Genomic DNA, 17,901 nt, shown 5'->3' with positions numbered 1-17,901 from the left:
TTAAAACATACTCAGTGACAAGTGCTTATAGTCTAATATAGAGGACATAACAGAAAAGTAAAATCATTATAAATCCTCACAAGGACATTGACATTAGCAAACAACGTGCTTAACTCTGGAAGGAATATTGAAGTGTAGAAGGATTTAGATATACTTACTGATCAGGGAAAGCTTGTCAGCACAGGTAGTATTTATGCAAGGTTCTAGGAGAGAGAGAGTCACCCAGATTGAGCAAATAGAAAGGCTCTTTCAAGCAAAGAGAAAATGTAAGAGAGTGTTAGAAGACAGGAAGGACACCAGACTTTAAAAGAAAATATTTTATTTATTTACATTCCATTTGTTGCCCCCCCCCCAGCTCCCTCTAACAGTTCCTTATTCCATTCCTCTTCCCTTTGTCTCCAAGAGTGCTACCTCCCCCCCCCAGGCCTTCTCCTTCCTTGGGTCTTCAAGTCTCTCAGGATTAAGCTCCTCCTCTCCCACTGAAGCCAGAGCAGGCAGACCTCTGCCACATATGTGCCAGGGGCCTCAGACCAGCAAACCCTTGCTCCTGGTTGGTGGTTCAGTGTCTGGGAGTTCCCTGGGACCTGGGTAAGTTGAGACTGTTGTTCTTATGCAATGTGATTCCCTTCAGCTTCTTCAATTCTTTCCCCAGTTCAATCATAGGGGTCCCTGACCTCAGTCTAATGGTTGGCTATAAATATTTGCTTCTGTCTCAGTCAGCTGCTGGTATAGACTCTCAGAGGACATCTATGCTAGGCTCCATAAGCATATTATAGCATAGTAGAAGGCACCAGACTTTTGAGATACTGCAGTAATATGTGTCTAGAGTTCAGAAACAAGGAGAGTGGGCAGATAGGAAAGAGTTATAATGGGAGTTCCGGGTTTTATTCTTATTATGATGAAGGATCATTAGATTACAGAAAGAAGAATAATGCAATGACTGACTGGATTTACCTAAGTTTAGAAAAGAACCAGTCTTGCAACTGTATTAAGGCTAAGAATCGGCTGTGTCCATGTCATCAATCCTTCACTCACTCACCTGGGTCTTCCTTTACACCCTGCATAATTACATTAGGAAAAGAAAACCACATTGCTTTCCAAATAATAATCCTTGTTGTTCTACTGATTCCAATTTTAGCTATTATAATAGCTAAAATATGATCAGTCAATAGTGTTCTGTATTTAGAAACATTTTCAAATAAGTAGCTTAGCTTAGTAAAGTTACAGATTTTTATGCCTTTGACTGTTCTTCTTCACCCACATATACATCTGTATATATCTAGAAAGCAATTTCAAAAAGTGAAGTCTGAATTATACTGATCTGGCCACACAAAAAGGAATTTTATCCTTATAAAGTGCAAAAATGATGAATAGCATTTTTTTTTTTGAGAAGTGATGATGGGGAGCCTTTGAATTTTGCTTTAGTGCAGGCTATGGAACAAATGATGCTGAACCCCATTCTTCTTTTTCTTTTCTTTTCTTTTCTTTTTTTTCTTTTCTTTTCTTTTCTTTTCTTTTTCTTTTTCTCTTTCTCTTTCTCTTTCTTTTCTTTTCTTTTCTTTCCCTTCCCTTCCTTTCCTTTCCTTTCCTTTCTCTTTCTTTCTTTCTTTCTTTCTTTCTTTCTTTCTTTCTTTCTTTCTTTCTTTCTTTCTTTCTTTCTTTCTTTCTTTCTTGTACTGGTGATTCAATCACTTTTCTTGAAGATGCTAGGTAAGGGTGCTACAGTGAACAGCACAGAATACTCCTTATGCCATTGACTTCTCTATTTTTACTCCAACTTCAAGAAGCACTCCATTGTGTGGTCACTGCCCATCATTCGCAGGTGTTCTGGTATGCTAATGGATCAGACGAAGTAAAGTGATGAGAAGATACCTGGGTTACACATTTAGTGAGAGTGACTCCGCCCTTAAAAAAACTTTATTAAATTATTTTATTTATTTACAATCCAAAAGTTGGCCCCTTACAAGTCCCCCCTCCCCAAGTTCTTCATCCCATTCTCACTTCCCTCCTACCTCTGAGAGGGTGCTACCCCACCTGTCCCCCTACTTGCCCAGCACCCCTTCATTTTAACCCCATCAGCATCCTTCTTCCCAGGGGTATGACATTACCACAGGATTATGCACATCCTCTCCAATAGAGGCTATTCAAGGCAGTTCTCTGATACACAAGTGCCTAGTGACATGAACCAGCCCATATATGCTCCTTGGGTTTTGGCTTAGTCTCTGGGAACTCTAGAAAGTCCCAGAGACCTGAGATGTGAGAGGCTAACACGACTTAATAGGGATGATATTAGCTGAAATGCCCAACAGTGGGGAGATGGAACCGGAAGAGACTCCCTCTAGAAGATAGATATGGCCCCCAGTTGAGACAGGGGGCACCCACCCATCTTTAAATTTTTTAACCCAGAATTGTTCCTGTCTAAAGGAAATGCAAGGACAAAAAAGGATCAGAGACTAAAAGAAGGCCACCAGTGACCAGCCCAACTTGGGATTCATCCCCACCCCCACCCCCACCCGCGCGCGCGCGCGCGCGCGCGCGCACACACACACACACACACACACACACACACACACACACACACAAAGCCTCGACACTATTACTGAGTCCATATTGTCCATGCAGACGGGAGCCTGACATTGTATTCTTGGAGAGGTTCTACCAGCAACTGACCGAGATAAATGCAGATACTTTTGACTGATCATTGGATTGAAGTTGGGATCATTATGAAAAAATTTATAGGAAGTACTGAAAGATCTGAAGGGGGTGGCAACCCCATAGGAAGAACAATAGTGTCAACTAACCCTGACCCTTCAGACCACCCAGAGACTTTTTTCTTAAGCAGCAAGTGCAAACAATGGCTTTCCTCAGGCGATAAAACTGGTAAACTGGTCCATCAAATCAGAAGGTACACATATACCGATACAGTACAGCTACCTTTTTAAATCAGTTTTTTTTTCATGTTTTCATGTGATATATTTTGATTATATACTTTCTCATCTTTCAACTCCTCCCAAATTGTCCTCATCCTTACCTACCCATCTTCTTGTTTTCTTCCCTCTCTCCCTCTCAAAAAACAAAACCAACCAAAGCAAAAAAGATGAAATGTACCAGATTAAAACAAGAGAATAAAGCACATTGGAAACAATGGAGTTCATTTTGTATTGTTCGTCTGCTGCTGGGGGCCTGCTGTGGACTATACATGATATATTCAGTGGCAGTCCATTGTAGAAAAAAAAAATCATCCCCCCCCCCAGAGCAGGTTTCAATTGTAAATAGTTTCTTAACTATGAAGTGGGACTGAATGCCCACTTCCCCTTCTCCATGTGGGGATTTTGCCTTGTTTGAACTTGTGTAACTGTTGTAAATGGTGTCATAGTTGATATAAGTTCATAGGTGTATCATCCCTGTTGTGTCTGGAATTCATTTCCTTGGAGTCATCCACCACCTCTAGCTCTTACAATCTTTCTGCCTCCTCTTCTACATAGATGCTTGTGCTTTGATGGGAAGATTTTGATATAGATGTCGCATTTAGAGTTGAGTGCTCCAATTTTTTCACACTCTTCACTTTGTGCAATTGAGGGTCTTTGCATTAATTTCTATCTACTGCAATGAAAAGTATCTCTGATGAGGACTGAGTGATGTACTGATCTATGGGTATAGCTGTATGTCCTTATGAGTAATTTTATTGCTGTGTTCATTTAGCAGAATGGTGGGTGTCACTTTTTCCTTAGGCCCATGACCTATCTAGTTTGAGATTCTTGGCCATGTTACCAGTGCCAGGTGTGGGTTCTATCTCATGGAAAAGGCCTTAAATCCAGTAAAAAGTAGTTTGTTTGTACCATAACTTTTGTGCCAAAATCATACCAGTATACCTTGAAGACAGGGTGCTATTGTAGGTCATATTGTTCATAGCTAGATGGTATTGGGGATTGCTTTTCTCTTTAAGTTGTAGTCAGAGTACCTTTTAGCACCACAAACACTAGTCAGTTTTAAATACCAGCTGGATTTTTCCATGTACAATGACATAAGTAAGTGGTGTGTTCAGAAACAGGGCCTTATCATGAGGGTAACCACAAGATTTAGATATAAAATTTTGAGACCCAAAGGATTCTGCATCTTACCAAAGAGAGCTTGATGCTTCACATTCATTGCTTCTCTGTTCTTAAAGCCAGAATTGAGAGACCGTCTAGATATTCATCAGCAATAAAAGAACAATGAAAATGTGATCCATTTACAACTTGGAATATTATTCAGACCTGAAAAAATGGAATTCTGAAATTATCAGTTAAGTGGTTTGAACTAGAAAAAAACAAAACCAAACAAAATGAAACAAAATCATCCTGAGCTAGGTAACCCTAACACAGAAAGACAAACATTGAATATTATCTCTTATATGTGGATGTTAGCCTTTAGGCTTTAGACATATCTATTTCATGTAGAATATCCACAGACTCAAGTAGCCATAATGGATCAGGGGGATGAGCTGGATAGTAGGGGAAACTAGAATAGAATGATTAAGTAGAAAGGGGATGGGATGGCAAGGTCAAAAAGGGAATATGGAGGAAGACAGCTAACACTAAAGGACTTGTGAAAACCCATATGGAAGACCATTATTATAAAAGCTTCTAAAATATATATGAATATGAAAGGATATTAATTTGAGTTACCATATAACAGGAGAGATGGTGCCTCAAATAGACATGCTATCAAGTAAATTCCTCAGTACCAGGAATGGGTTCTTGACTAAAGTGGTCTCCTAAATGTTACAGAATATTGCCAGGATAGCCACTTTCAAATACCATATGTTTTCTCTACAGCTTCTTTTAATTGCTAGCATATGCTGTTGGCAGTCTAGAGCCTGATGCAGCAGCATGTTTCTTTAGCTGACTATATATGAATTGATAGCAAATGTCACTGATTTACCCTTGACTTAGAGTATGAAAAGAGATGGATGTTTAATAAGTATTGTATAGGAATGCATTTTTTTTTCTTTTCCAATTTTAGAATGAAGACAGAGCTCGTGTTATGGAATGTTATGGACTTGATAAATACTGGATTGTACTAAGCTATCCATGCTTGCACTTGGCAAAAAATGCTAGTGAAAGTCAACTGAGTACTAAATTTTTTTTAAAAAAAATCATTTCCTCAAGCAAGTTGTGAAAAAACAGAGGAGCTGTTTTTTTGTTTTTTGTTTTTTGTTTTTTTTTTAATTGAGGGAGCAGGATATGTATGTGTGCTGGATTCCCCAAGACCACATTTATGTGTAGTTAAGTTCACTCACAACCACTGAGCTATATCTCTAGCAACTTCTCCAAAGGCGTGTGTTCCATACTGGCATACCCATGCATAAATGTGATGTTCTCTTATCATGTCAACATCCTGCTATCCTTTCCTGTTTCTCTAGAAGTCTCTTACTCCTTCTTCCATAGCCTCTCTTATGTTTTCTTTATATATATATTTTCTTTTATATATCTTTTTTACTCTTAAAATTCCACACACAGGGAAAAGTCTTTGATAGTTGCCTTTCTAAGTTTGCTTAATATAATGATTTATAATTTTACCCATTTTCTGCAAATAACACATTTTCATTCATTTAATGACACATTCTGTATATATGCCACATATTCTTCATTCATTCACCTGTTTGTGAATATTTAGGTTGATTCCAGATTTTTGAGAATTGAGAATAGTGCCACAATAAACATGAATATGTAAATATCTGTATGACATTGAAGCCTTTGATTGCTTCAGATACCTAGGAAGGCTTCTGTGGAGTAAGACATAGGTACATTTTAGTTTTTATTTTCAACGTACACTAAGCTGATATTTACAGGGGCCCCATCTTATATTTTTGTAATATGCATAAGGCTTCAGAGGAATAACTTTTATGGTTTGCCAGTTATTCCAAGATTTAATAAATGATCAATATTCAGTTCAGACTACATATGAGCTAAGGTATACTGTTACCTTAGATTGTTACCAGGTATACTGGCTGGTTTTGTGTGTCAACTTGACACAGACTTGAATTATCACTGAGAGAGGAGCTTCAATTGATGAAATGCCTCCATGAGATCCAGCTGTAAGGCATTTTCTCAATTAGTGATCTAGATGGGAGGGCCCATTGTGGGTGGTGCTATCCCTTGCCTGATAGTTTTGCGTTCTATAAGAAAGCAAGCTGAGTAAGCCAGGGGAAGCAAGCCAGTAAATAACATCGACCCCCTTCCCCATGGCTTCTGCATCAGTTCCTGCTTCCTGACTTCCTTTGGTGATGAACACCTGTGTGGAAGTATAAGCTTAATAAACCCTCCCCCCCCCAACTTGCTCCTTGGTCATGATTTTGTGCAGGAATAAAAACCCTGACTAACACAAATTGGTACCAGGGTAGTGGGGGAATTCCTGTGATAACCTGACCATGTTTTGGGGAGGACTGTGGAAGGACTTTGGAACTTTAGGCTAGAAGATCCATTCGGCATTAAGAGCTCTGTGGGATGTTGTGTAGGGGTTTGGAAGATAATGTTGAGAACAGTGCAGAAGATGGAGGCCTGACTTGTGAAATTTTAGAGGAAAGATTAAAGACTCTTATCAGGGACATTGCTATTTTGATTGTGAAGAGTCTGTGGTTTTGGTTAGTTAGGGCTGGATAATCAGCTGTGATTAACAAGATACTACTAAAACAAAAACTTTGCATTACTGGGACTATTGATGCTGGTTAGCTTGAGCTAAGAAATTAGTGGTGATTAAGTAGTGATTATTGAGGTGAAATCTTCCTGGAAGTGTTTTCTGAGAGCACAAAGAAGCTGTGTTCCAGAGATAGCCACAGTTGTACCTGGTGCTGCATCTGGACTTGGTAATGTGTAAGAGTCACCCAGGTGGTACTGGTTTTGAAGGCATGAAGGGGTCATGAAGAGCAACTGAGGCTCGGCACTGTGAGAGGCCACAGAAGGCCTTTGTGAAGGTGCAGCCTCAGTTGCAATTGATGGCTCAGTACTGAGGGGGGTCAAACAGAGGAGTTGAGGGTTGGCACCATGAAGAGAGTCTACGGGAGACTATTGATGAAGCCTAATTACAGTGCAAAGACAGCAGTGTTTTGTAGATGCCAGTGCCATGAGAAGACCACCAAGAACAGCAGCAGCAGTGGAATTCAGGCAGCTAGAGCCTAGAAGACAAGGTGTGTGCTAAGGTAACTGCCACAGTTATATTGAATGGTTACCAGGTTACCTGGAAGGAAAGCTGGGAATAGAACAGGGTTGTGAGAGAAATATGAAGCCAAGACAAAGGGTTTTCTGATTAAGGCTCAAAGTTTAATGGGGGGTCTCCAAATATATATAGACGTGAGGGGGGGAGAACCCTACCCTTCCCCCAAAGGCTGGAAACTCTTTAGCAGAACCAGTTCAGTCACTCTGCAAGTGGCTAGTGTTTCCCAGGAAACTGCAGGTTCTTGAAGAACAATGGGCTTCACCTTGGTTTGAGTCCTCCACTTTAGGTGGAGGGATTATGGCTGACACAGGAATTCTCGCTCAAAGGCTGGGAGAGGAACTTCATCATGGTCAATGTCAAGTTCCTGCCAGGTGGCACGGCACCCCGATATGGCTCTCTACATGCTACAAAGGGCAGAGCCGTAGACGTGACCCAAGCCCTTGGAGGAATCCAGAAGATCATGAGTGAATCCCAGACTTTGGACTGTTGGAGTTTGATTTTGCTTTTCATTGTGACTGTGCCCTGACACTTTTCCCTCTTGAAATAAAAAGGGATTTTTGAGACTGGGTTACCTCACTTAGTATGATGTTCTCCAGCTCCATCCATTTGCCTAAGAATTTCATGAATTCATTGTTTCTAATGGCTGAATAGTACTCCATTGTGTAGATATACCACATTTTTTGCATCCACTCTTCTGTTGAGTGATACCTGTGTTCTTTCCAGCTTCTGGCTATTATAAATAGGGCTGCTATGAACATAGTGGAACATGTATCCTTATTACATGCTGGGGAATACTCTGGGTATATGCCCAGGAGTGGTATAGCAGGATCTTTCAGAAGTAACATGCCCAGTTTTCTCAGGGACTTCCAGACTGATTTCCAGAGTGGTTGTACTAATTTGCAACCCCACCAGCAGTGGAGGAGTGTTCCTCTTTCTCCACACCCTCTCCAACACCTGCTGTCTCCTGAGTTTTTAATCTTAGCCATTCTGACTGGTGTAAGGTGAAATCTCAGGGTTGTTTTGACTTGCATTTCCCTGATGACTAGTGAAGTTGAGCATTTTTTAAGATGTTTCTCCGCCATCCAAAGTTCTTCAGGTGAGAATTATTTGTTTAACTCTGTACCCCATTTTTTAATAGGGTTATCTGGTTTTCTGGGGTCTAACTTCTTGAGTTCTTTGTATATATTGGATAGTAGCCCTCTATCTGATCAATCATGGTATGCACTCACTAATAAGTGGATATTAGCTTGGAAAACTGGAATATGCAAAACATAATCCACACTTCAAATGAGGTACAAGAAGAACGGAGGAGTGACCCCTAGTTCTGGAAAGACCCAGTGTAGCAGTATAAGACAAAACCAGAACAGGGAAGTGGGAAGGGATGGGTGGGAGAACAGAGGGAGGGAAGGGGGCTTATGTGACTTTTGGGGAGTGGGGAACCAGAAAAGGGGAAATCATTTGAAATGTAAATAAAAAATATATTGAATAAAATTAAAAAAAAAAGAAATGAAAAAAAAAAAGGTTAGACAGCTATTGCTCATGATAAATTCTGTCATGATAAAGACTTTCCCTTTGCTTGGCTTTTCCCTTCACTAGAAACCCAAGGAAACAATACATTCTTTACCTCATAATATTCACTCGTAAAAATGTACAAATCTCCTGTCTATGAGAATCTTTACTGAGTTTGAACTTTGCTCAAGTTGGATTGCAGTATGTTGTTCCAGAGTAATTGTCACTTTATCTCTTTGTGCTAAATTTGAAGACTTTAGTATGCTTTCTTAGGTACCTTTATCTCATGCTTATTTAATAAATTGTAGATACAGAAAAAAAAAAGGGATTTTTGTGGAGCCCACAGTTAAGAGACTTCTAATTCTAAAAAGACTTTCGATTTTAAAAGAGATTGGATATTTTAAAGGGATTGGAAATTTACTATGTAAGAATTTGCAGATTTGTCCTCTTGATGGTGTCCTTTGCCTTACAGAAACTTTGTAATTTTATGAGGTCCCATTTGTCAATTCTTGCTCTTAGAGCATACGCTATTGGTGTTCTGTTCAGAGACTTTCTCCCTGTACCGATGTCCTCAAGGGTCTTCCCCAGTTGTTTTTCTATTAGCTTCAGAGTGTCTGGCTTTATGTGGAGGTCCTTGATCCATTTGGATTTGAGCTTAGTACAAGGAGACAAGGATGGATCAATTCGCATTCTTCTGCATGCTGACCTCCAGTTGAACCAGCACCATTTGTTGAAAAGGCTATCTTTTTTCCATTGGATGTTTTCAGCCTCTTTGTCGAGGATCAAGTGGCCATAGGTGTGTGGGTTCATTTCTGGATCTTCAATCCTGTTCCATTGATCCTCCTGCCTGTCACTGTACCAATACCATGCAGTTTTTAACACTATTGCTCTGTAGTATTGCTTGAGGTCAGGGATACTGACTCCCCCAGATTTCCTTTTGTTGCTGAGAATAGTTTTAGCTATCCTGGGTTTTTTGTTGTTCCAGATGAATTTGATAATTGCTCTTTCTAACTCTGTGAAGAATTGAGTTGGGATTTTGATGGGTATTGCATTGAATCTGTATAGTGCTTTAGGCAAAATGGCCATTTTAACTATATTGATTCTGCCGATCCATGAGCATGGGAGGTTTTCCCATTTTTTGAGGTCTTATTCCATTTCCTTCTTCAGAGTCTTGAAGTTCTTGTCATACAGATCTTTCACATGTTTGGTAAGAGTCACCCCAAGATACTTTATACTGTTTGTGGCTATTGTGAAGGGGGTCATTTCCCTAATTTCTTTCTCAGCCTGCTTATCCTTTGAGTATAGGAAGGCCACTGATTTGCTTGAGTTGACTTTATAACCTGCCACTTTGCTGAAGTTGTTTATCAGCTGTAGGAGCTCTCTAGTGGAGTTCTTTGGGTCACTTAGGTAGACGATCATGTCGTCTGCAAATAATGATAGTTTGACTTCTTCCTTTCCAATTTGTATCCCTTTGACCTCCTTATGTTGTCGAATTGCCCGAGCTAGTACCTCAAGTACAATATTGAAAAGATAAGGAGAAAGGGGGCAGCCTTGTCTGGTCCCTGATTTCAGTGGGATTGCTTCAAGTTTCTCTCCATTTAGTTTGATGCTGGCTACCGGTTTGCTGTATATTGCTTTTACTATGTTTAGGTATGGGCCTTGAATTCCTGTTCTCTCCAAGACTTTAAGCATGAAGGGATGCTGAATTTTGTCAAATGCTTTTTCAGCATCCAATGAAATGACCATGTGGTTTTGTTCTTTGAGTTTGTTTATGTAGTGGATTGTATTGATGGATTTCCGTATATTGAACCAACCCTGCATTCCCGGGATAAAGCCTACTTGATCATGGTGGATGATCGTTTTGATGTCTTCTTGGATTCGGTTGGCAAGAATTTTATTGAGTATTTTTGCATCGATGTTCATAAGGGAAATTGGTCTGAAGTTCTCTTTCTTTGTTGGATCTTTGTGTGGCTTTGGTATCAGCGTAACAAATTGGGAAAAGATCTTCACCAATCCTACATCAGATAGAGGGCTAATATCCAATATATATAAAGAACTCAAGAAGTTAGACTCCAGAAAACCAAACAACCCTATTAAAAAATGGGGGTACAGAGTTAAACAAAGAATTCTCACCTGAAGAACTTCGGATGGCGGAGAAGCATCTTAAAAAATGCTCAACTTCATTAGTCATTAGGGAAATGCAAATCAAAACAACCCTAAGATTTCATCTTACACCAGTCAGAATGGCTAAGATTAAAAATTCAGGAGACAGCAGGTGTTGGAGAGGGTGTGGAGAAAGAGGAACACTCCTCCACTGCTGGTGGGGTTGCAAATTGGTACAACCACTCTGGAAATCAGTCTGGCGGTTCCTCCGAAAACTGGGCACCTTACTTCCAGAAGATTCTGCTATACCACTCCTGGGCATATACCCAGAAGACTCCCCACCATGTAATAAGAATACATGTTCCACTATGTTCATAGCAGCCCTATTTATAATTGCCAGATGCTGGAAAGAACCCAGGTATCCCTCAACAGAAGAGTGGATGCAAAAAATGTGGTATATCTACACAATGGAGTACTATTCAGCCATTAGAAACAATGAATTCATGAAATTCTTAGGCAAATGGATGGAGCTAGAGAATATCATACTAAGTGAGGTAACCCAGACTCAAAAGGTGAATCATGGTATGCACTCACTATTAAGTGGATATTAACCTAGAAAACTGGAATACCCAAAACATAATCCACACATCAAATGAGGTACAAGAAGAAAGGAGGAGTGGCCCCTGGTTCTGGAAAGACTCAGTGAAACAGTATTCAGCAAAACCAGAACGGGGAAGTGGGAAGGGGTGGGTGGGAGGACAGGGGAAGAGAAGGGGGCTTGCGGGACTTTCGGGGAGTGGGGGGACTAGAAAAGGGGAAATCATTTGAAATGTAAATAAATCATATCGAATAAAAAAAAAAGAAGTTAAAGTCATCTGAAAAAAAAAGAATTTGCAAAGACTGTGGGAGTTTTAAAGTTATTTGGATCTTGGGGATGAATAAGAAAGTAACGGTTGAGGCTTAATGGAGATGTCTTTACATGTCAAGTTGGCAAGGGGTCAATTGTACTGTCTGGTTTTGTTTGTCAACCTGACACAGTCTGGAGAGGGGAGCTTCAATTGAGGAAATGCCTCCATGAAATCCAGCTGTAAGGCATTCAATTAGGGATCAAGAGGGAAGGGTCCATTGTGGGTGGTATCATCCCTGGGTTGATAGTTTCAGTTTATATAAGGGAGCAATCTGAGCAAGCCAGGGGAAGCAAGCCAGTAAGATACATCCCTCTATGGCCTCTGCATCAGCTCCTGCTTCCTGACCTGCTTGAGTTCCAGTCCTGACTTTCTTTGATTATGAACAGCTGTGTGGAAGTTTAAGTTGAATAAACCTTTTCCTCCACAACTTGCTTCTTGGTCATGATTTTTGTGCAGGAATAGAAACTGTATACACCCACCAAACCCCAACACTATTGTGGATGACAAGAAATGCTTGCTGACAGGAGCCTGATATGACTGTCTCCTGGGAGGCCCTTCTAGAGCCTTGCAAATACAGAGGGGTTCACAGCCCACCATTGAACTGAGCGTGGTATCCTCAATGGAGGAGTTGGAAAAAGGACTGAAGGAGCTGAAGGGGTTTGCAACCTCATAGGAAGAACAACAATATCCACCCACCAGTACCCCCAGAGCTCCCAGGGACTAAGCCATCAACCAAAGAGCACACATCGCTCCAGCTGCTTATCTAGGGGAAGATAGCCTTGTCAGGCATCATTGGGAGGGGAGGTCCTTGGTCCTATGAAGGCTTGATAGATGCCCCAGTGTAGGGGAATCAAGGGTGGGAAGGTGGGAGTGGTGTGGGTGGGGGAACACCATCATAGAAGCAGGGGAAGGGAGGATAGGATAGGGATTTTCTGGGAAAGAAGGGCAAACCAGGTAAGGGGATACCATTTGAAATGTAAATAAAGAAAATATCCAATAAAAAACATACCCCTCCCAAAACAAATACTAGAAGGTCTTTGAATATTACCATAAATTGAGAAAAAAATTTTTTAAATATTTTTATTTTCTATATTTTTGTTTACATTCCAAATGATTTCCCCTTTCCTGGATCCCCCCTCCCCATATGTCCCATAAAACTTCTTCTCTCCATCCATTCTCCAATGACCTCCCTCCTTTTTTTTCTGTCTTTATATACCCCTCCAATGCTAGATCAATCCTTTCCAGGATCAGGACCCTCTCCATACTTCTTCATGGGAGTCATTTGTTATGCGATTTGTGCCTTGGGTATTCAAGGCTTCTGGGCTAATTAATATCCACTTATCAGAGATTGCATTCCATGTGTATTCTTTTGTGATTGGGTTACCTCACTTAGGATGATATTTTCCAGATCAAACCATTTGCCTAAAAATTTTGTGAATTCATTGTTTCTAATTGCTGAGTAGTATTTCATTGTGTAAATATACCACATTTTCTGTATCCATTCCTCCTTTGAGGTGCATCTGGGTTCTTTCCAGTTTCTGGCTATTATGAACATAATGGAGCATGTGTCTTTATTGCATGCTGAGGAATCCTTTGGGTATATGCCCAGGAGAGGTATAGCAGGGTCCTCTGGAAGTGTCATGTCCAGTTTTCTGAGGAACCACCAGACTGATTTCCAAAGTGGTTGTACCATCTTACAGCCCCACCAGCAGTGGAGGAGTGTACCTCTTTCTCCACATCCTCGCCAACACCTGCTGTCTCCTGAGTTTTTGACCTTAGCCATTCTGACTGGTGTAAGGCGAAATCTCAGGGTTGTTTTGATTTGCATTTCCCTAATGACTAATGATGTTGAGCACTTCTTAAGGTGCCTCTCGGCCATCCGAATTTCAACTCAACCAAATCAGTTGCCTGCCTATACTCAAAGGATAAGCAGGCTGAGAAAGAAGTTAGGGAAATGACACCCTTCACAATAGCCACAAACAATATAAAGTGTCTTGGTGTGACTCTAACCAAACAAGTGAAAGATCTATATGACAAGAACTTCAGGTTTCTGAAGAAGGAAATCGAAGAAGACCTCAGAAAATGGAAAAACTTGCCATGCTCGTGGATCGGTAGGATTAATATAGTTAAAATGGCCATCTTGCCAAAAGCAATCTACAGATTCAATGCAATCCCCATCAAAATCCCAACTCAGTTCTTCACAGAGTTAGAAAACGCAATTCTCAAATTCATCTGAAATAACAAAAAACCAAGAATAGCTAAAACTGTTCACAACAACAAAAGAAATTCTGGGGGAATCAGTATCCCTGACTTCAAGCAATACTACAGAGCAGTAGTGTTAAAAACTGCATGGTATTGGGGCAGTGACAGACAAGTGGACCAATGGAATAGAATTGAAGATCCAGAAATGAACACACACACCTATGGTCACTTGATCTTCGACAAAGGAGCCAAAAACATCCAGTGGAAAAAAGATAGTCTTTTCAACAAATGGTGCTGGTTTAATTGGAGGTCAGCATGCAGAAGAATGTGAATTGATCCATTCTTATCTCCATGTACTAAACTTCACTCCAAGTGGATCAAGGACCTCCATGTAAAACCAGATACACTGAAACTAATAGAAAAGAAACTGGGGAAGACCCTTGGGGACATGGGCACGGGGGGAAAAGTTCCTGAACAGATCACCAATAGCTTATGCTCTAAGATCAAGAATTGACAAATGGGACCTCATAAAATTACAAAGTTTCTGTAAGGCAAAGGACACTGTTAAAAGGACAAAATGGCAACCATCAAATTGGGAAAGGATATTCACCAACCTTGCATCTGATAGAGGGCTAATATCCAATATATACAAAGAACTCAAGAAGTTAGACCCCAGGGAACCAAATAACCCTATTAAAAAATGAGGTACAGATCTAAATAAATCGAGAAAATTAACAATAAAAAAAGAAACCCTAAGACAGAAGGTATAGCCATAGAAGATTTCTCTAGCAGAGACTATTTAATTTTCGAGAAACTACACTGAACAATGGAATGAATACAACAGTGCTTATTTTTTCTAATCTTTTTGTTTCTATGGAATATAAAATTGTTAGTTTTCATTATGCCCATTACAACAGAAGCAAAACCACCTTTAAAACTCAACAGTACACACAAGAAATTTTAGAACTTGTGTGTTATTTGAAATTGTGGGATTTTATTACAGTAAGAGAAGGCTTCCACTAGAATGACAAATTACAATTTCTAAAAATGGATTTTAGGGAAATGGCTCAGCAGGTAATGTCATTGACCTTGACAATTTAAGTTGGATCACAGGAACTGAAATAATAGAAGGAAAGAACCAACACCTGAATTTATTTTCCTTTGGCCTTTAAAAGCATATTCACTTTAAGTCCTGTTCACTGCTCCTGCTCCAGCCACCCTCTCCCAACATCTTTCCTCCTTTCCCCTGCCTCCCCTTGGGCATCTCCTGACCCTGGCATATCAAGTCTCTGCAGGGCTAGGCATGTCCTCACCCACTGAGGCCAGACAAGGCAGCCCAGTTAGGGGACTGTGATTCACAGACAGGCAGGCAACAGCTTCATGGAAAGTCCCCACTCAAGTTGTTAGGGGACCGGCATGAAGACCAAGCTACCCATCTACTACATATGTGTGACACCTGAAATTTCTCCTCTCACATCTACATACTAGCTGTGGCACTCATGTGCCTGTGCTCATGTGCCTGTGTGCACACACAAACACAATAAAGAAAAAAGAAAGATAATTAGCAAATAAATGTATACATACATAGAGAAATAACTAAGAAAATACTTTAAAATATTTTCTCATTTGTTCATTCTACATTATAGGTATGTAGAAAAATCTGTTCTTCATGTAATAACTAAATATCATTAAATGATATATTTACTGCTTCTTTTTTAAATTACTTTATTTACATTCCAAATGTTGCCTTCTTCTGGTTCCCCCTCCCAGAGTTCATCACCCCCTCCTCCCTTTTGCCTCAGAGGGCATGCTCCCCCACCCCCACCCATCCCCATCCTGGACATCCCCCCTATCTGGGGCATCAAGTCTCTACAGGATTATGCACATCTTCTCTCATTAAGGCCAGACAAGGCATATGTGCTGCATATGTGTTGCTACATATGTGCTGGAGGCCATGGACCAGCCCATATATGCTCTTTGGTTGGTAACTTAGTCTCTTGGAGCTGCAGGGTTCCTGGTTAGTTGATACTGTTGTTCTTCCTATGGGGTTGCCATTCCCTTCAGTCCTTTCAATCCTTCCCTAACTCTTCTATAGGGGTCTCTGACCTCAGTCTAAAGGTTGGCAATAATTTCTGCATCTGTTTCTGTCAGATGCTGATAGAACCCCCTAAGGGGTGTTGTGGGATGTTCTGATGCTATTTGTATTCTGATGTTAATTCTGCTTCTTCAAGAGAGGCTGCTCTGATGAGGAAGGAGTACATCACTCACAGTTCTCAGGTGATTTCATCTGAAACTTCTCCCCATTTTAACTAGTCAAATAAAGGCTAGAACCTGTGATTAGGCAGTGGAAGGGAAAGGTGAAGCTGGAGGTGGGAGAGTGGGAGTGAGAAAAGAGGGAAGAAGGGAAGAAGAGAGGAAGAGCAGGTAGGAGGGAGACAGGGCAGAACTACACGGCCTGGAGAAGCCACAAGTAGCAAGAGATCTATCTCATAGCTGTGGACTAGAGTAGTATAGTGGTAAATCTGCCCAATCTAGGCATACAGCTTATAAATAACAATTGTTTTTGCATGGGTTTATTGGGGTTAGAGATTTAGTGCAACAACTAGGTGTGCTGTAACTTTTCTATAGGAACTTTTAAATCATATTTTGTTTAGTGTAAAATTACTCTGGTAATCGTAATAGTGGTCTCAAATGCCTAGTGTGCTGAGGAGGGTTAGGCTAGTTTTATTATGAGACAGTCTTTATATTTCTGTCATGATTAAACTTTGATGCCAGAAATCATCATCACTGGTGGTTTTTAAATGTTATCCTTTTAAAGATGTCTAACAGGTATTCTCACTTTCCAAACAACAATATTAATCAGGAGAATTTAGGTCCAGATGATTTATCTTCTGTACACTATAAAAAATGGCATAAAATTTACTGAGAACACCACAATTGCTGTACATGTTGGTCATTAGGATTATTTGTTGTTATGTGACCAGATATCTGACAAGGACAACTCAATGGAGGAAGGATGTACTGTAGCTTCTAGAGAATCAGTCCATTGTTTTCTCTATTGGGGTTGATAAGGCAGAGACCATTGTGTGGGTGAGAACATGTGATAAGTAGCAGAGATGTATAGGACAGGTCTGGTACAAAATATTCCTAAAGTAAAAGGACCCGTCCCTAGAAAACTGCTTCTCACAGCCAGTTCTTTTAAAGTAGTTCCCCCAAATAGCTTCATACCAGATGTTCAAAACTTGAGCCCATGGGAGAACATAATATATTGAAGCCATAGCAACATATGGAATAAAATTGCAAAGTTACCAGGAAAGCCATAGGGGGGAATCTCCAAACCAAAATTCTCAAAGCACAAGCAACCAGAACAAAGAAGAGATATCAACTAAATTAAACTTAAAAAGAAAAAATAGTGATCTAAACAACCAAAAAAATGAAGAGATAATCAATGAAATGTGAGAAAATATAAATTGTATTAACATTTATGAAAAATTCATATTTTGGATTTATAATCATTACAGATCCACATCTCTTCATGGATTTGAGTTTTTCTATAAAGATTTGAATGCAGGGGAATATCTTGCCATGAACTTGTAGCACTACCCAATGGTCTAGATTTCTGGACTAAAAAAAGAAAGGAGAAAGTAATCTTAATCCTACCATTTAGTTCTGTCTGTATCCTGACAGTATATGTAATGGTACCAGCTGGAGCTGGACCTTGAAGCTGAAAGCTGAGAGCTCACACTTGAACCTTAAGCAAGAAGCACAGAGAATGAACATGAAATAATATATGCTTTTGGAAACCTTAAAGCCCACCCCTACCTTCAGCAAGGCCATACCTTTTAAACTTACCCATAAACTTGGGAACAAACATTCAAGTAACTATGGTAGATATTCTCATTCAAATAACCACAGGAATATATCAGACAAAAATATTAACAGTGGGATAATATTCAGTTCTAAAGAATATGAACAAGAACTT

The 17,901-nt window shown here is 40.1% G+C and overlaps 1 pseudogene; it reads right to left on the bottom strand.

Annotated features, from left to right (window-relative positions):
* The window catches only part of LOC127674723 (E3 ubiquitin-protein ligase RNF4-like), a 61,685-nt pseudogene that overhangs the window by 39,838 nt on the left and 3,946 nt on the right, over nt 1-17,901 (bottom strand).

The sequence above is a fragment of the Apodemus sylvaticus genome, chromosome X, assembly GCF_947179515.1.
Source record: "Apodemus sylvaticus chromosome X, mApoSyl1.1, whole genome shotgun sequence".
Taxonomy (NCBI): Eukaryota; Metazoa; Chordata; class Mammalia; order Rodentia; family Muridae; genus Apodemus; species Apodemus sylvaticus.
Note: the sequence above shows the minus strand (reverse complement) of the source record. Positions and strands in the feature narration are given on the sequence as shown.